Here is an 18145-nt window from a genome sequence, read left to right on the forward strand (position 1 = left end):
AGAGCGGACGTCCATGCAGGGAGCAGGCACACGCAGTGAGGGCCCGTCACCCCTCAGCCCGAGGGACCTAGCACAGCACCTGTTTCTGGAGGAGAGCTCCAGAAGCGGGTACCCAAACCCACGACCTGGGACCATGACTTTCCCTCTCCTGCCCGTCAGGGGTGGCTCAGTGCTTGAGCATCGACCTATGAACCAGGAGGTCAGGGTTCAATTCCTGGTCAGGGCACGTGCTCGGGTTGTGGGCTTGATCCCCAGTGTGGGGCCTGCAAGAGGAAGAGAGATCTGTACACAGGAAATTGCAATTCCCCCACAGGAGGCAGGGTTCCCTAAATAAAAGGGACACACCCCCAAAAGAATTTTGGTTTCTAAATGAGAAATGACATTTCCATCACAGGAAGGAGGGTCCACAATAAAGAAGTTTTGTTTCCACACAGGAAATTGCCTTTTCATCAAAGGGAAGGTAGTTCTGCACAGAGGAACATGCATGTCACCCAAAGAATGTGTCCACACAGGAAGGGATATTTCTCCAGAGGAAGAATTGTTCCCCCAGAAGAAGTATTGTTTCCCCAAGTGGAGGAGCTATGAATTTACACATAATAGATCCCCATACAGTATAGTGCATTTGCCCACTGTTAGAAGGTTTCCTCACAGGAAGTTTGTTTCCCTCACAGGAAGAGGCTTTCTCGAATAGGAAGTTTAGATTCCACCATAGGAAGTTGAGATTCCCTCACAGGAAGATGGGTCCACAAACCGGAAAGTCCATTTCCCCAAGAGGAAGGCCTGAGGCCCTCACAGGAAGAGATATCAGCATACAGGAAAGTGCATCACCCCCGCAGGAAGAAGGGTTCCTAAAACAAAAGGGACACTCCCAAGTTGGAAAATAGGTTCCTAAACCAGAAGGGACATTTTCCCCACAGGTAGGAGTGTTCACCTTCCTGCAGCTTTTTTTCAAGAAGGAAGTTGCGTTTCCATCAATGGAAGATAGCTCTGCACACAGGAACGTGCATGTCCCACAAAGAATGAAGTGTCCACATAGGAAGGGAGATTTCCTCCAGAGGAGAATGTATCTCCCAGAGGAAGTATTGTTTCCCCACATGAAGGAACTATTCATTCACAGTATCATAGGTCAGCATACAGGATAGTGCATTTCACCCAGAGGTAGAAGGTTTCCTCACAAAAAGTTTGTTGCCCACACAGGAAGAGGCCTTGCCCAACAGGAAGTTATGATTCCCCCACAGGATGGTTCAATGCCCTCAAAGGATAATAGATCCTCAAACTGGAAAGTGCATTTCCCACACAGCTGATGTGAGACCCTCACAAAAAATAGATCAGCACACAGGAAAGTGCATTTTCACAAGTTAAGAAGGGTTCCTAAAACAAAACTGACACTGCCCAATATAAAATGGGTTCCTACATGGGACGGATATTTCCCCCACAGGAAGGAGGGTTAACCCTTGGCAAGTTTTCCCCCCACAGAAACTTGCGTTTCCACCAATTGACGATAGTTCTTAACACAGGAACGTGAGTATCCGAGAAAGAATGAAGTGTCCATACAGGAAGGGACATTTCCTCCAGAGGAAGAATATTTCCCCACGAGGAAGTGTTGTTTCCCCACAGGAAGGTACTATTCATTCACAGCATAATAGGTCAGCATACAGGATAGTACATTTCCCATACAGTTAGAGGGTTTCCCCACAGCAAGGTTGTTTCCACACAGGAAGAGGCATTGCCCAACAGGAAGTAACTATTCTCCCACAGGAAGTTGCGATGCCCTCACAGGAAGATAGGTCCACAAACAGGAAAGTGCATTTCCCACACAGGCAGGTGTGACACCCTCAGAGGAAGAGAGATCTGTACACAGGAAAGTGCAATTCCCCCACAGGAAGCAGGGTTCCCTAAATAAAAGGGGCACACCCCCAAAAGAATTTCGGTTCCTAAATGAGAAAAGACATTTCCATCACAGGAAAGAGGGTCCACAATAAAGAAGTATTGTTTCCACACAGGAAGTTGCCTTTTCATCAAAGGGAGGGTAGTTCTGCACAGAGGAACGTGCATGTCACCCAAAGAATGAAGTGTCCACACAGGAAGGGATATTTCCTCCAAAGGAAGAATTGTTCCCCCAGAAGAAGTATTGTTTCCCCACATGGAAGAGCGATTAATTCACACATAATATATCCCCATACCGGATATTGCATTTGCCCACTGTTAGAAGGTTTCCTCCTAGGAAGTATGTTTCCCCCACGGGAAGAGGTGTTCTCGAACAGGAAGTTTCGATTCCACCACAGGAAGTTGAGATTCCCTCACAGGAAATGGGTACACAAACAGGAAAGCCTATTTCCCCCACAGGAACGCGTGATGCCCTCAGAAGAAGAGATATCAGCACACAAGAAAGTGCATTTCCCCCACAGGAAGAAAGGTTCCTAAAACAAAAGGGACACTCCCAAGTAGGAAAATAGGTTCCTAAACCGGAAGGGACATTTTCCCCACAGGTAGGAATGTTCACCTTCCTGTAGTTTTTTTCAAGAAGGAAGTTGCATTTCCATCAATGGAAGATAGTTCTGCACACAGGAACGTGCAATTCCCACAAAGAATGATGTGTCCACATACGAAGGGACATTTCCTCCAGAGGAATAATTTATCCCCCAGAGGAAGAATATTTCCCCACGAGGAAATGTTGTTTCCCCAGAGGAAGGTACTATTCATTCACAGCATAATAGGTCAGCATACAGGATAGTTCATTTCCCTTCCTGTACAGTTAGAGGGTTTCCTCACAGCAAGTTTTTTTCCTCCACAGGAAGAGGCGTTGCCCAGCAGGAAGTTACGATTCCCCCACTGGAAGTTGCGATGCAGTCACAGAAAGATAGGTCCACAAAGAGAAAAGTGCATTTCCCACACAGGCAGGTGCGACAACCTCACAGGAAGAGAGATCTGTACACAGGAAAGTGCAATTCCCCACAGGAAGCAGGGTTCCCAAAACAAAAGGGACACACCCCAACAGAATTTTGGTTCGTACATGAGAAATGACATTTCCATCACCGGAAGGAGGGTCCACAATAAAGAAGTTTTGTTTCCACACAGGAAGTTGGCTTTTCAACAAAGGGAAGGTAGTTCTGCACAGAGGAACGTGCATGTCACCCAAAGAATGAAGTGTCCACATAGGAAGGGACATTTCCTCCTGAGGAAGAATTGTTCCTCCCTGAGGAAGTGTTGTTTCCCCACATGAATGAGCAATTCATTAGCAGCAAAATAGTTCCACATAAAGGTAAGTGCATTTTCTCCACAGGAAGAAGGTTTCCTCAAAAGAAGTTTGTATCCCCTATAGGTAGAGCCATTCTCCAACAACAAGTTATGATTCCCTTAAGGAAGGTGAGATTTTCTCACAGGAAGAAAGGTCCACAAACAGGAAAGTGCATTACCCACACAGGTAGGTGGGACACCTTCACTGAATAGAGATGAGCACACAGGAAAATGCATTTCCCCAAAAGGAAGAGTGGTTCCTAAAACAAAGGTGACACTCCTGAATATAAAATTTGTTCCTACACCGGAACGGACATTTCTCCCACCGGAAGGAGGGTTCTTCCTTGGGATGTTTTGTTTCCACACAGGATGTTCGTTTGCATCAATGGAAGATAGTTCTTCACAAAGGAACATGCATGTCCCACAAAGAATGCAGTGTCCACTCTGAAGGGACATTTCTTCCAGAGAAAGAATAGTTCCCCCCTGGGGAAATGTTGTTTCCCCACATGAATGAGCAATTCATTAGCAGCATAATAGTTCCACATAGATGTAAGTGAATTTCCCCCACAGGAAGAAGGTTTCCTCAAAAGAAGTTTGTTTCCCCTATAGTTAGATGCATTCTCCAACAATAAGTTATGATTCCCCTCAGGAAGGTGCGATTCTCTCACAGGAAGAAAGGTCCACAAACAGGAAAGTGCATTTCCCACACAGTTGGTTTAAGACCCTCACAGAAAATAGATCAGCACACAGGAAAGTGCATTTCCACAAAGGAAGAGGGGTTCCTAAAACAAAAGTGACACTCCCCAATATAAAATGGGTCCCAACATCGGAATGGACATTTCCGGCACAGGAAGGAGGTTACATCCTTGGCAAATTTTGTTTCCACACAGAAAGTTGTGTTTCCATCAATGGAAGATAGTTCTTCACACAAGATCGTGAGAGTCCGACAAAGAATGAAGTATCCACACAGGAAGGGACATTTCCCCCTGATGAAGAATTTTTCCTCCAAAGGAATTGTTGTTTCCCTACATGAAGGAACTATTCATTCACAGCATAATAGGTCAGCGTACAGGATAGTACATTTCCCGTACAGTTAGAGGGTTTCCTCACAGCAAGATTGTTTCCTCCATAGGAAGAGGCGTTGCCCAACAGGAAGTTACGATTCCCCCACAGGAAGTTGCGATGCCCTCACAGGAAGATATGTTCACAAACAGGAAAGTGCATTTCCCACACAGGCAGGTGCGACAACCTCACAGGAAGAGAGATCTGTAGACAGGAAAGTGCAATTCCCCCACAGGAAGCAGGGTTCCCTAAATAAAAGGGACACACACCCAAAAGAATTTTGGTTCCTAAATGAGAAAAAACATTTTCATCACAGGAAGGAGGGTCCACAATAAAGAAGTTTTGTTTCTACACAGGAAGTTGCCTTTTCATCAAAGGGAAGGCAGTTCTGCACAGAGGAACGTGCATGTCACCCAAAGAATGAAGTGTCCACACTGGAAGGGACATTTCCCCCAGATGAAGAATTGTTCCCCTAGAGGAATTGTTGTTTCCCCACATGAAGGAACTATTCATTCAGAGCCTAATAGGTCTGCACAAAGGACAGTGCATTTCCCCAACAGGAAGAGGGGTTCCTAAAACAAAAGTGACACTCCCCAACATAAAATGGGTTCCAACACGGGACGGACATTTCCCCAACAGGAAGGAGTGTTAACTCTTGGCAAGTTTTTCCCCCACAGAAACTTGCGTTTCCATCAATGGAAGATAGTTCTTAACACAGGAATGTGAGGGTCCGAAAAAGAATGAAGTGTCCATACAGGAAGGGACATTTCACCCAGAGAAAGAATATTTCCCCATGAGGAAGTGTTGTTTCCCCACATGAAGGAACTATTCATTCACAGCAAAATAGGTCAGCATACAGGATAGTACATTTCCCATACAGTTAGAGGGTTTCCTCACAGCAAGTTGTTCCCCCACAGGAAGAGGCGTTGCCCCACAGGAAGTTACCTTCCACCACAGGAAGTTGCTATGCCCTCACAGGAAGATATGTCCACAAACAGGAAATTACATTTCCCCCACAGGAAGAGATATCAGCACACAGGAAAGTGCATTTCCCCCACAAGAAGAAGGGTTCCTAAAACAAAAGGGACACTCCCAAGTAGGAAAATAGGTTCCTAAACTGGAAGGGACATTTTCCCCACAGGTAGGAGTGTTCACCTTCCTGTAGTTTTCTTTCAAGAATGAAGATGCGTTTCCATCAATGGAAGAAAGTTTTGCACACAGGAACGTGGATGTCCCACAAACAATGAAGTATCTACATAGGGAGGGACAATTCCTAAAGAGGAAGAATTTGTCCCCCAGAGGAAGTATTGTTTCCCCACAAGAAGGAACTATTCATTCACAGCATAATAGGTCCGCGTACAGGATAGTGCATTTCCCCCACAGGTAGAAGATTTCCTCACAGGAAGTTTGTTGCCCCCACAGGAAGAGGCCTTGCCCAACAGGAAGTTATGATTCCCCCACTGGAAGGTTCAATGCCCTCACAGGATAATAGATCCACAAACTGGAAAGTGCATTTCCCACACAGTTGGTGTGAGACCCTCACAAAAAATAGATCAGCACACAGGAAAGTGCATTTCCACAAGGGAAGAGGGGTTCCTAAAACAGAACTGACACTCCCAGTATAAAATGGGTTCCTACAATGGATGGATATTTCCCCCACAGGAAGGAGGGTTAAACCTTGGCAAGATTTTTTACCCCACAGAAACTTGCGTTTCCATCAAGGGAAGATAGTTCTTAACATAGGAACATGAGTGTCCAACAAAGAATCAAGTGTCCATACAGGAAGGGACATTTCCTCCAGAGGAAGAATTTTTTCCCAAGAGGAAGTGTTGTTTCCCCACATGAAGGAACTATTCATTCACAGCATAATAGGTCAGCATACAGGATAGTACATTTCTCGTACAGTTAGAGGGTTTCCTCACAGCAAGGTTGTTTCCTCCATAGGAAGAGGCGTTGCCTAACAGGAAGTTATGATTCCCCCACAGGAAGGGTCAATGCCCTCACAGGATAATAGATCCACAAACTGGAAAGTGCTTTTCCCACACAGTTGGTGTGAGACCCTCACAGAAAATAGATCAGCTCACAGGAAATTGCATTTCCACAAAGGAAGAGGGGTTCCTAAAACAAAAGTGACACTCCCCAATATAAAATGGGTTCCTACATCGGAATGGACATTTCCCCACAGGAAGAAGGTTACATCATTGGCAAATTTTGTTTCCACACAGAAAGTTGTGTTTCCATCAATGGAAGATAGTTCTTCACACAGGATCGTGATTGTCCGACAAAGAATGAAGTGTCCACACAGGAAGGGACATTTCCCCCTGATGAAGAATTTTTTCCTCCAGAGGAATTGTTGTTTCCCTACATGAAGGAACTATTCATTCACAGTCTAATAGGTCTGCACACAAGAAAGTGCATTTCCCCAACAGGAAGAGGGGTTCCTAAAACAAAAGTTATACTCTCCAATATGAAATGTGTTCCTACACGGGACGGACATTTCCCCCGCAGGAAGGAGGGTTAACCCTTGGAAAGTTTTTTTCCCCCACAGAAACTTGTGTTTCCTTCAATGGAAGAAAGTTCTTAACACAGGAACGTGAGTGTCCGACAAAGAATGAAGTGTCCATACAGGAAGGGACATTTCCTCCAGAGGAAGAATTTTTCCCCACGAGGAAGTGTTGTTTCCCCACATGAAGGAACTATTCATTCACAGCATAATAGGTCAGCATACAGGATAGTACATTTCCCGTACTGTTAGAGGGTTCCCTCACAGCAAGTTTGTTTCCTCCACAGGAAGAGCCGTTGCCCAACAGGAAATTAAGATTCCCCCACAGGAAGTTGTGATGCCCTCACAGGAAGATAGGTCCACAAACAGGAAAGTGCATTACCCACACAGTCAGGTGCGACAACTTGACAGAAAGAGAGATGTGTACACAGGAAAGTGCAATTCCCCCACAGGAAGCAGGGTTCCCAAAACAAAAGGGACACACCCCAGAAGAATTTTGGTTCCTACATGAGAAATGACATTTCCATCACAGGAAGAAGGGTCGACAGTAAAGAAGTTTTGTTTCCACAAAGGAAGTTGCCTTTTCATGAAAGGGAAGGCAGCTCTGCACAGAGGAACGTGCATGTCACCCAAAGAATGAAGTGTCCACACCGGAAGGGATATTTCCTCCAGACGAAGAATTGTTCCCATAGAAGAAGTATTGTTTCCCCACATGGATTAGCGATTAATTCACACATAATTGATCCGCCTACTGGATAGTGGATTTGCCCACTGTTAAAAGGTTTCCTCACAGGAAGTTTCGATTCCACCACAGGAAGTTGAGATTCCCTCACAGGAAGATATGTTCACAAACAGGGAAGTCCATTTCCCCCACTGGAAGGCGTGACTTCCTCACAGGAAGAGATATCAGCACACAGGAAAGTGCATTTCCCCCACAGGAAGAAGGGTTCAAAAACAAAAGGGACACTCCCAAGTAGGAAAATAGGTTCCTAAACCGGAAGGGACATTTTCCCCAAAGGTAGGATTGTTCACCTTCCTGTAGTTTTTTTTCAAGAAGGAAGTTCCGTTTCCATCAATGGAAGATACTTCTGCACAAAGGAACGTGCAGGTCCCACAAAGAGTGAAGTGTCCACATAGGAAGGGACATTTCCTCCAGAGGAAGAATTTATCCCCCAGAGGAAGTTTTGTTTCCCACATGAAGGAAGTATTCATTCACAGCATAATAGGTCCGCATACAGGATAGTGCATATCCCCCACAGGTAGAATGGTTCCTCAAAGAAAGTTTGTTGCCCCCACAGGAAGAGGCCTTGCCCAACAGGAAGTTATGATTCCCCCACAGGATGGTTCAATGCCCTAAAAGGATAATAGATCCACAAATTGGAAAGTGCATTTCCCACACAGTTGGTGTGAGACCTTCCCAGAAAATAGATCAGCACACAGGAAAGTGCATTTCCCCAACAGGAAGCGGGTTCCTAAAACAAAAGTTGCACTCCTCAATATAAAATGGGTTCCTACATGGTATGACCCTTTCCCCCAAAGGAAGGAGGGTTAACAATTGGTAAGTTTTTCCCCCCACAGAAACTATGTTTCCCTCTCTTTCTTTCTCTTCCTCTCTCTCTAAAATCAATAAACATATATTCTCACGTGAGGATTAAAAAATAATACTAGAGGGCGATAAATGGTGATGGAAAAAAATAAAATAAAGGCTGGAAACCAAGATGGTGGCATAGGTCAATGCAGGAGATTGCTGCCTGGAACAATCAATTCAAGGTTACACCTAAAATACAGAACGGACATCATCCAGAACCACAGGAAGGCTGGCTGAGTGGAAATTCTACAACTAGGAGGAAAGAGAATATCATAGCCAGACTCAGAGGAGGCACAGTGCTGAAGTGAAATACTCAGGTTCGGAGTGCGTGCGGATCGGGCTGAAGGCGGAGGGCGTGGTTGTTGTTTTCAATCGGGAGGGAGTTTCAGACTCTGAGCACAAGATCTGGGCGAGTCTCTAGGGACCCAGATTCAAACGGGAGAAGCGGGACTGTCTGGCTTCCTTCGGAACTCGAAGGCAGCTTTCTCTCCGAGGTTTGCAGCGGTTGCTGGGACTCTGTGAGGCAGAGCCCCTAGTGACCGAACTGAGAGCAGCCATAACTGCTCACTCCGGCCCGCCCTGTAGATCCCCGGGGACCCACCCCGCCCAAGCCCTGCGCAGAGCCATTTGCCGCATAGCCTCAGGCAAACGCTAGATTAGCACCGCCCTAGAGATCCAGCACAGAAGCTCTCCCACTGCAGACACAGCTGACTCTCATAGCCAGTTAGCCTGGAGGTCAAATCACCCCTGGTATTGCTGACCTACAACAATCAAGGCTTAAATACACCAAGACTGCGCACAAAGACCACTAGGGGATGCACCAAGAAAAGATAAAAAAATGCGGAGACAAAGAAACAGGATGCAAATGTCAGAAATGGAAGATATAGAGCTCAAAACCACACTTTTAAGGTCTCTCAAGAACTGTCTAGAAGCTGCTGATAAACTGAGTAAGGCCCTCGAAAAGACTGGTGAGACCGCCGATAAATGTAGTGAGATTCTCAAGAAATCTAATGAGATTCTCGATATTGTGATAAAGAACCAACTAGAAATTAAGCATACACTGACTGAAATGAAGAATATTGTACAGACTCCCTACAGCAGACCAGAGGAGCGCAAGAATCAAGTCAAAGATTCGAAATGCGAAGAAGCAAAAAACACACAACTGGAAAAGCAAAATGAAAAAGAATCTGAAAATATGAAGGTAGTGTAAGAAGCCTCTGGGACAGCTTCAAGCGTACCAACATCAGAATTATAGGGGTGCCAGAAGATGAGAGAGAGCAAGATATTGAAAACCTATTTGAAGAAATAATGACAGAAAACTTCCCCCACCTGGAGAAAGAAATAGACTTACAGGTCCAGATAGCGCAGAGAACCCAAACTAAAGGAATCCAAAGAGAACCACACCAAGACACATCATAATTAAAATGCCAAGAGCAAAAGACAAAGGGAAAATCCTAAAAGCAGCAAGAGAAAGAAACTCAGTTACCTACAAGGGAATACCCATACGGCTGTCAGCTCATTACTCAACAGAAACTTTGCAGACCAGAAGGGAATGGCAAGAAATATTCAAAGTGATGAATACCAAGAACCTACAACCAAGATTACTTTATCCAGCAAAGCTATCATTCAGAACTGAAGGTCAGATAAAGAGCTTCACTGATAAGGAAAAGCTAAACGAGTTCATCACCACCAAACCAGTATTATATGAAATGCGGAAAGGTATCCTTTAAGAAGAGGAAGAAGAAGAAAAAAGTTAAAGATACAAATTATGAACAACAAACATGCATCTATCAACAAGTGAATCTAAGAATCAAGTGAACAAATAATCTGGTGATCACAATAGAATCAGGGACATAGAAAGGGAATGGACTGACTATTCTTGGGGGAAAGGGGCGTGGGAGATGCGGGAAGAAACTGGACAAAAACCGTGCACCTATGGATGAGGACAGTGGGTGGGGAGTGAGGGCGGAGGGTGGGGTGGGAACTGGGAAGAGGGGAGTTATGGGGGGGGAAAAGAGGAACAAATGTAATAACCTAAGTCACCGAGTATTACAAACTGGTAAGAAACAGATTAACAAAAAATAAAATAAAATAAAATAAAGAATAATAATATAATTATATAGATATAGAACATTAACAAACAAGTATACAAAAATATGAAAGTGAGTAAAAAATAACTAATTCAGAAGAGTTGTCATCACATAGAAGGAGGAAGGTCTGACGGGTGAGCAGTGCTCTAAGACCTGCATGGGGACATATGGGAAAATTATTACTCATGGTAGTTAGAGGGTTGGGTTGTGGGCCAGGGTAGGAAGTAGTTCACTGTTGTATCAGGTTCCATGTCAGCCATGGCATCATCTGCCAGGTTTCATGAAAGTCTGGTTGGTAGGGTCTGTAGATCCATGGGTCTGAGGTTGGAATATAGCTGAAGTCACGACGTTATCTCTAACTTGCCCGAAACTCTGTTTCTGTGGTGACTAGACCTGAGTCTTTGTTCCTAAGACCATGTGATGCTGATCAGAATCTAGTGATTAGGAAAGGTGGCACAGTCCACATGTGCAAAGGAGGAAGGATAAGAAAGAAAGGAGGCAAGGTGGTCCTGGTGCCATTGGACTGGACAAGGCCAGTGTGAAGACAGAAGGCAGAGAGGAGAAAGGGCCAGGTTGCAGAGTAGAGATTCTTTGCAGTTATGTGACTGTCATTACATTTGTGTCATGAAAGGCCAATTTTTTTTATTTTTGGCTGTTTAGGGCAATTTTATTTTTTAAATCCTCACCCAAGGATATTCATTGAATTTAGAGAGAGGAAAGGAGAGATACAGAAAGGGAGACAGAAACATCAATGTGAGAGAGGAACATTTATCCGTTGCCTTCCGTGTACACCCCAATACAGATCAAACCTGAAACCTTGTGGTGTACAAGACAATACTCCTACCAACTGAGCCGCCCAGCCAGGGCTAGGCAAATTTATATATATATATATATATATATATATATATATATATATATATATTGAACAGAGGGTGAAGTACAGATGGGGTTTTGTCTATTTTTAAACATTTTAAGATAATTAGCTGATGCTCCTAATAAAAGCATAAGCCTAATGAAACATCAAAAAACATTTTCCAATCATCCTTGGTCTGTCCTTAGATCACTCTCTGATTCAGAATTCTGAAAAAATAAGAATCCCCAGATTTTTAAATAATTACCAACCAAAAATGATTTCTGACCCGGCAGGCGTGGCTCAGAGATTGAGCATCGACCTATGAACCACGAAGTCGCAGTTCGATTCCCAGTCAGGGGACATGCCCAGGTTGTGCTCTCGATCCCTGCTGTGGGGTGTTCAGGAGACAGCTAATCCATGATTCTCTATCATCATTGATGTTTCTGTCTCTCTCCCTCGCCCTCTCCCTTCCTCTCTGAAATTATATGTATTATTGATTTCTCACCATCTTTTAGCTAATCCTTCTTGGTTGGCCTTCAGAGTGGAACAGAATAAACATCAGAAGGTGAGTATTTCCCAAATCCTGTTGAAAAGAAAATCTTCCTCCTGGATGCAAATGCAGGGAAGAGGAGAAAAAATCAGAGTGCAGCCTAGAAACTGCCACCTTTCTTTCCTGACCTCTTCAAAAAAATGCCCAATATCATCTCAGTTGTTAATAACATCAGCTACAATAGTAGCTGCCACGGGTTTTATCTTCACAATGCTTCAGACTCTAAGAATTCTACGTGAATAAACTCACTTAAACCTTACCACAACCCTATGAGGTAGGTACTATAACTACCACCATTTCTGATGAGGAAACTGAGGTTTCAGACATATACAAGTGTTTGATTATATGTCTGAGATCACAGTATTGGTGGGCATGCACTCTAATCCATAGCTACATCTCTAAACCACATACAAGCTCATTAAAATTTCCATAGTTTCATGCAGTTTCCACTGTCTTATCCATACATGATTACATCTTTCACTGACTGATGATTCCAAACACTATGCTGTGTGAGAGATGCACTAAGACTTCTGACTCGCGGAAGCTTACTGACATATAGGCAGTTTGCACAGTGAATGGTCCCCCATGAAGAAGGACATAGGAACCCCAGCATCAGAGCCTCCTGGTCAAATAAAAGAAAGCATCTCTCAACTCTGGGGAGCTTCAGGTTTGGCAATTGAGAAACAATAAATAAAGTGACTTAAGAACTTCATAGAGATGACACACTATTCAATAGAAGCTCATCCATCTGGAACTGGTTTTGAATGCTCATTCCAGTAAGAAGCATGGCTTCTTTCTCTGAGCTCTAATTAGGCCAGTGTCATCTTGTTTGAATCATTTGCTCCGCCTGCCTACATCTGCATTGTGAGCTCTTTGGTTCACACCAGATTTTCTCTTCCAGAAGTCCCAGGCCAAGCTCAGGGTCCCTGAGGGCCCCTGAATGTTGGCTGAAAGAGTGCTTTAAAATTTACAAATTAAACTAGAATAGGGTCAAAAAATAATGAAGATAATTTACATGTGATTTCAAATACAGAGACGACTGAGAGGTACATTGATAGCAGGACTGTAATTTGACATTCACACTGTATCAAAGAGCTCACAGAACACTTTGGTGAACACCGTAATATGTCATGTTCATTATAACATTAAGAATTAGCATGTTATAGGTCAGGAAGAATGAATAGAACTAGCTAGTAGCACAAACTTATTCAAACAGAATTGGTGGGAACCAACTACTCTAATTACAAATATTCTTTCCATGATATAGTAATTTGCACATCCTATATAATATGCTAAGTCGCCCGTTCAACCAATCAAAGCATAATATGATGATGACATGCTAATGCCACTAACTGCTCGCTATGATGTGCACTGACCACCAAGGGGCAGACAGTCAACCGGTAGACCAGTTGCTATGACGTGCACTGATCACCAGGAGGAAGACGCTCTGACCTATAGGTTAGCTTGCTGCTGGGGTCCAGCTGATCAGGACTGAGCGAGATGGCCGGACACACCCTGGAGTCCTCCTGCGGTTCCTCCCCAGCTGGCCAACCTCCCGCGTCCCTCCCCAGCCCCGATCGTGCCCCAGTGGGGTCCCTCAGCCTAGCCTGTGCCCTCTCGCAATCCAGGACCTCTCGGGGAATGTCGGAGAGCCAGTTTTGGCCTGATCCCACAGGCCAGGATGAGGGACCCCGCTGGTGCATGAATTCGTGCACTCGGTCTCTAGTTTTAGCATAATTTTCCTTATTTTCACGATAGGTTTCTGCCAGCCATTTCTTTTGAAAAATATATGTTTTTATTGATTTTAGAGAGAAAGAGGAAGGGAGAGGGAGAGAAGCATCAGTGAGAGAGAAAAACATGGATCGGTTGCCTCCTACACAGACCCCCACCTGGGATCTAACCCGTAACCAGGACATGTACCATGACCGAGAATGGAACCAGCAACCCTTCAGTTCAACCAACTGAGCTACACCAGCCAGGGCTCTGCCAAATATTTTTCTTTCTTTCTTTTTTATTCTTAATCCTCACCCAAGGATATTTTCTCATTGATTTTTAGGGAGAATAGAAGAGAGAGGGAGAGACAGAGAGAAATATCAATGTGAGAGACACATTGATTGGTTGCCTCCTGCATAAGTCCACACCAGGGCATGGGCCAGGGAGGAGGATCCTGCAACCAAGTCACTGGCCCTTGATCGGAATCGAACTAAGGACCCTTCAATCTGCAGGCTGAAACTCTATCAACTGAGCTACACTGGTTAGGGCCCAACTATGACTTATTTTCTTCCCAGTATCTTTCACTCTCACTGTTCTATAAAAAAAAAAAAAGACCCTTAAGGCATGGGTTCTAGTCTTCAATTCACAACCCACATTGGCCATTTCTTTTTCCTCTAATATTCATACTTCCCAGGTATTTCAGAGTTGTTGAAGTGTTCATTGAAGTCATGTATGTGAAAATATATCATAAACCCTACATAATTAAATAAATGCATGTTACCTTTTAATATGGGACTTCCACATTGAAGGCAAAGTCCAGGACGTCATTAAGTAATGAGTCTACTTTGAAGGAATTGACAGGAACAGCAAATTTGTTGACCACAAGTGGCTCAGAGCAGACTCAGAAACCAGTGCCCCCTCCTGGAGAAGCAAGTCCCTCTGGACAGCACCCTAGATTGAAATTGGGTAAGTTACATAATTTGGAGATTTCAGTTCCACTAATTCTTCTAGAAAGGCTAATCAGTGTAGCCTAGGTATGTGGGGTGGACTTTGCATAGGCCTGGATTTGAAACTGGAGTTAGCACTGAAGCTTTGAGCTAATCTTACCAACTCTCTGAGCTCCTGAATGCTAATGTGTAAAGTGAACATAAGGAAACATGGGTCACATATAGTTTGATAGCATTAAATTAAATCTTAAACAATCAACACATGCAAGTTGTCCAATAAATCCATCTGTGATAATAGCAACCATATTCTCTTGGTGTTGTGTGCCCAGGTCTTTACTCAGTGCCTAACACATAATGTTCCCTCAATACATACTTTATGAATGACCAAAGCTTGGGAGGTTGAACCTCAGAATGGGATCATCTAGAAACTAAAATTGAATCAGCCAACAATAGTCAGTGTGGAGTGCTAGTCTTTTAGTTAATGGAGGAAAATACCACATACTATAATAGAACAGGCGATCATTTGATGGTAGCACATTGTGTGTTTTCTGATAAGATAGGGACTAATGTTCCAGGCCTCATCCCCTCAGTCACCTGCCCTTCTCCCATGTAGACCTCAGGAGAAAGGAGATCAAAGTGAAGATGTATAGCCTACGAGAGAGGAAGTGTTGTGTCTACCAAGAGGTCAGCAAGCCCCAGGACGATGACTACCTATGTAAGCTCACCCTCACCAAGGAGCATGTTATGTCTTGATGCAAGAATTTCACTTGGTCTTTGGGTGCCCAAATCATTCCCTTCCTCTCGTGACCGGGAGTACAGGATTGAGGCTCACTGATGTGAGCTCTTTCGGAAGCTCTTCATGTCCAGGAACATGCACTGCACCCTCCCTCTTCCCTGTTGCTCTTGCCTCCAGATTGTGAGAAGTGTCAGAACTTCTTCATTGACAGCTGTGCTGTGCATGGGCCTCCTACGTTTGTAAAAGACAGTGCCGCGGACAAGGGGCATGCCAACCGCTCAGCCCTCACTCTGCCCCCTGGGTTGAGAATCGGACCATCAGGCATCCCTGAGGCTGGGCTTGGAGTGTGGAATGAGGAATGTGATCTGCCCGAGGGCCTGCACTTTGGCCCTTATGAGGGTCAGATCACAGAAGATGAAGCCACAGCCAACAGCGGCTACTCCTGGCTGGTGAGAACTTTACCTCTTCCCTGTCCTCTGGCTTCCCCGTCCCTCCTGTGGCTTGGGGGGCCCCCACCTTCTACATGCTAGGACATGGATGGGGACCATATGGTTAGTTAGCTCTGTGTACTGGGCGGACTTTGCATGAACATGGAGCTCCTCTCTAAGGATCAGAGGGTAAATGGGAGCAAAGTGGTACAGACTCCTCCCTTGGGGGCTCCTGCTTAGTGGACAAATCAATTCCGACGTGTAGATGATGAGTAAGAAAAATATCCTGTGATCACCATTGGCAGTTGAATCACCATGCAGGCTGAAAGAGATTTGATGACAGTAGAATAAAGTAATTCTTCTATTATATACACACAACCACACACACACACACACACACACACACACACACACACACACACACACGGCCTTTAACTTCTTTTCCTGAAATGCAGATCACCAAAGGGAGAAACTGCTATGAGTATGTGGATGGAAAGGATACATCTCAGGCCAACTGGATGAGGTAAGGTCACTAGGCTTCTGGGTGCCAGAGAGGATACTCATGCCTCACAACCCACATGTCTGTCCTTCCCATCATGCCTCCCTAATGGTCTCCCTCAGTTCTCTGTTCCCCTTTTTTCTCCATACAGTGATCTTTAACATCTAGAGACATTTAGGAAAAAAGGAGGTAAAAGTATAGCATATGTCCTCAAAATAGAAGTCTCTGGTTTGGGCACTGACTGGGAAAACCTTGAGGACCCTGTATTACTCTGTGATTTATCTAATGGACATTAGTTAAACACCTACTATGTTCCAGTTTAGAGGAAGGAATCCATTACTTACACAGATTACACAATCCATGACCCTAGGGAGGACTTACTGCAGACGGACATGAAACATTTTATTTCATAAACATTTAACTCTAATTTTCCTATTTTTCAAGAAGTGCCCAGTGCCCAGATAGCCTTGAACTAAGGATAGTCTAAACCTGTGAGGGCAGCACATCATCCCAGACTCAGTTCTAACTACAACTGGGTGTTGGAGCCTGCAGAGTAATAGTGCTCATGGCCCTTTCCTGAGGGGCTCTCTTGTGTCAGGGGAGACAGATTATGAATAAACTACTATTGTTCTGTGTTATTTTTCTAAGACAGAGAGACCTCCACGTTTCTGTGGGAACCTGGGGGAGGCAACTGAATGATGCCTTCAATAAAGTGTGGGGAGACTCGACAAAGGCCTCTGAAGAGAAGGTAGACTTGGACTGAGTGTTGAATGATGTGAGTCCTAGATCAAGCCCCGAGTTCTGTGGTGTAACACAGAACCTGACTTACAGCTTAGAGAAGCTAGAGGTCACCAGGTTTGATGGGGAAGTCTGCAATGAGGCTTTGGAAATGGCATTAGGCAGGATGAGCACTGTGAGCAGGACTTAGAGACAGGAATTCACATGACATTGTGACAGAGGCTTGGACATTGAACAGAAGTTTCCCCAGGAGCATGGGTGTGGGTGCCATCAGTGCTGAGGGCCTTAAGCTTCAGTGAGGAGCTGGACACGAATATGACAGGTAGTGGAAACTCATCGCCTGTGCTTTTCTTTCCTTTCATCTGCCTCAACGCCAGGTATGTGAACTGCGCCCGGGATGACCAAGAACAGAACCTGGTGGCCTTTCAATATCACAGGCAGATTTTCTACCGAACCTGCCGGGTCGTGAGGACGGGCTGTGAGCTGCTGGTCTGGTATGGAGAAGAGTATGGCCAAAAGCTGGGCATCAAGTGGGGCAGCAAGTGGAAGACAGAGCTTGTGGCCGGGAGAGGTGGGCACCACTCTTCTTCAACATGGAAAGAAAGAATTCTTAGAAGTTTTCATGCTCCAACTCTCAAGTAGAGTAAACTCCACTCTAGAGTCAGCAAAGCTTCAAATCAGATGCTTCAGAAATGGATGGCTCATCACATAGGTTTTTGATTCTTAGGAACAATTTTAATATTTTTATTTTTGTTCTAATTTTTAAAAATATGCTTTTATTGGTTTTAGAGACAGAGATGAAGGGAGAGGGAGAGAAATATCAATCTGCTGCCTCCTGCATTATCCCTACTGGGGATCAAGTCCACCACCCAGACATGTGCCCTGACCAGGAATCAAACTGGCTACCTCTGGGTGAACGGGACAATGCTCAACGAACTGAGCCACACTGGCCAGGGCCTATATTTGTTCCATTTTGAAAAATATTTCATGCACAAAATACACAGCATCATATAGTGCTGAAAGGATTAGAGGCAAAACAAATAAAAAAAAAAAAGGTTTCAGGCACTTAACCAGCTCTCTCATCAAGGTGGTTGTTTGTGGTTTGTTGTTTTTGTTTTCTAACACTTTAGCTGTTTCTTCTTCATTTACTGCGTATTTCTAAATCAAATGTGTGTGTTAACATGCATTCATTCATTATTTT

At 44.5% G+C, this 18145-nt stretch overlaps 1 pseudogene; it reads left to right on the forward strand.

Annotated features, from left to right (window-relative positions):
- The window catches only part of LOC132225607 (histone-lysine N-methyltransferase PRDM7-like), a 63824-nt pseudogene that overhangs the window by 18543 nt on the left and 27136 nt on the right, over positions 1–18145 (forward strand).

The sequence above is a fragment of the Myotis daubentonii genome, chromosome Y (genome assembly GCF_963259705.1).
Source record: "Myotis daubentonii chromosome Y, mMyoDau2.1, whole genome shotgun sequence".
Classification (NCBI taxonomy): domain Eukaryota; kingdom Metazoa; phylum Chordata; class Mammalia; order Chiroptera; family Vespertilionidae; genus Myotis; species Myotis daubentonii.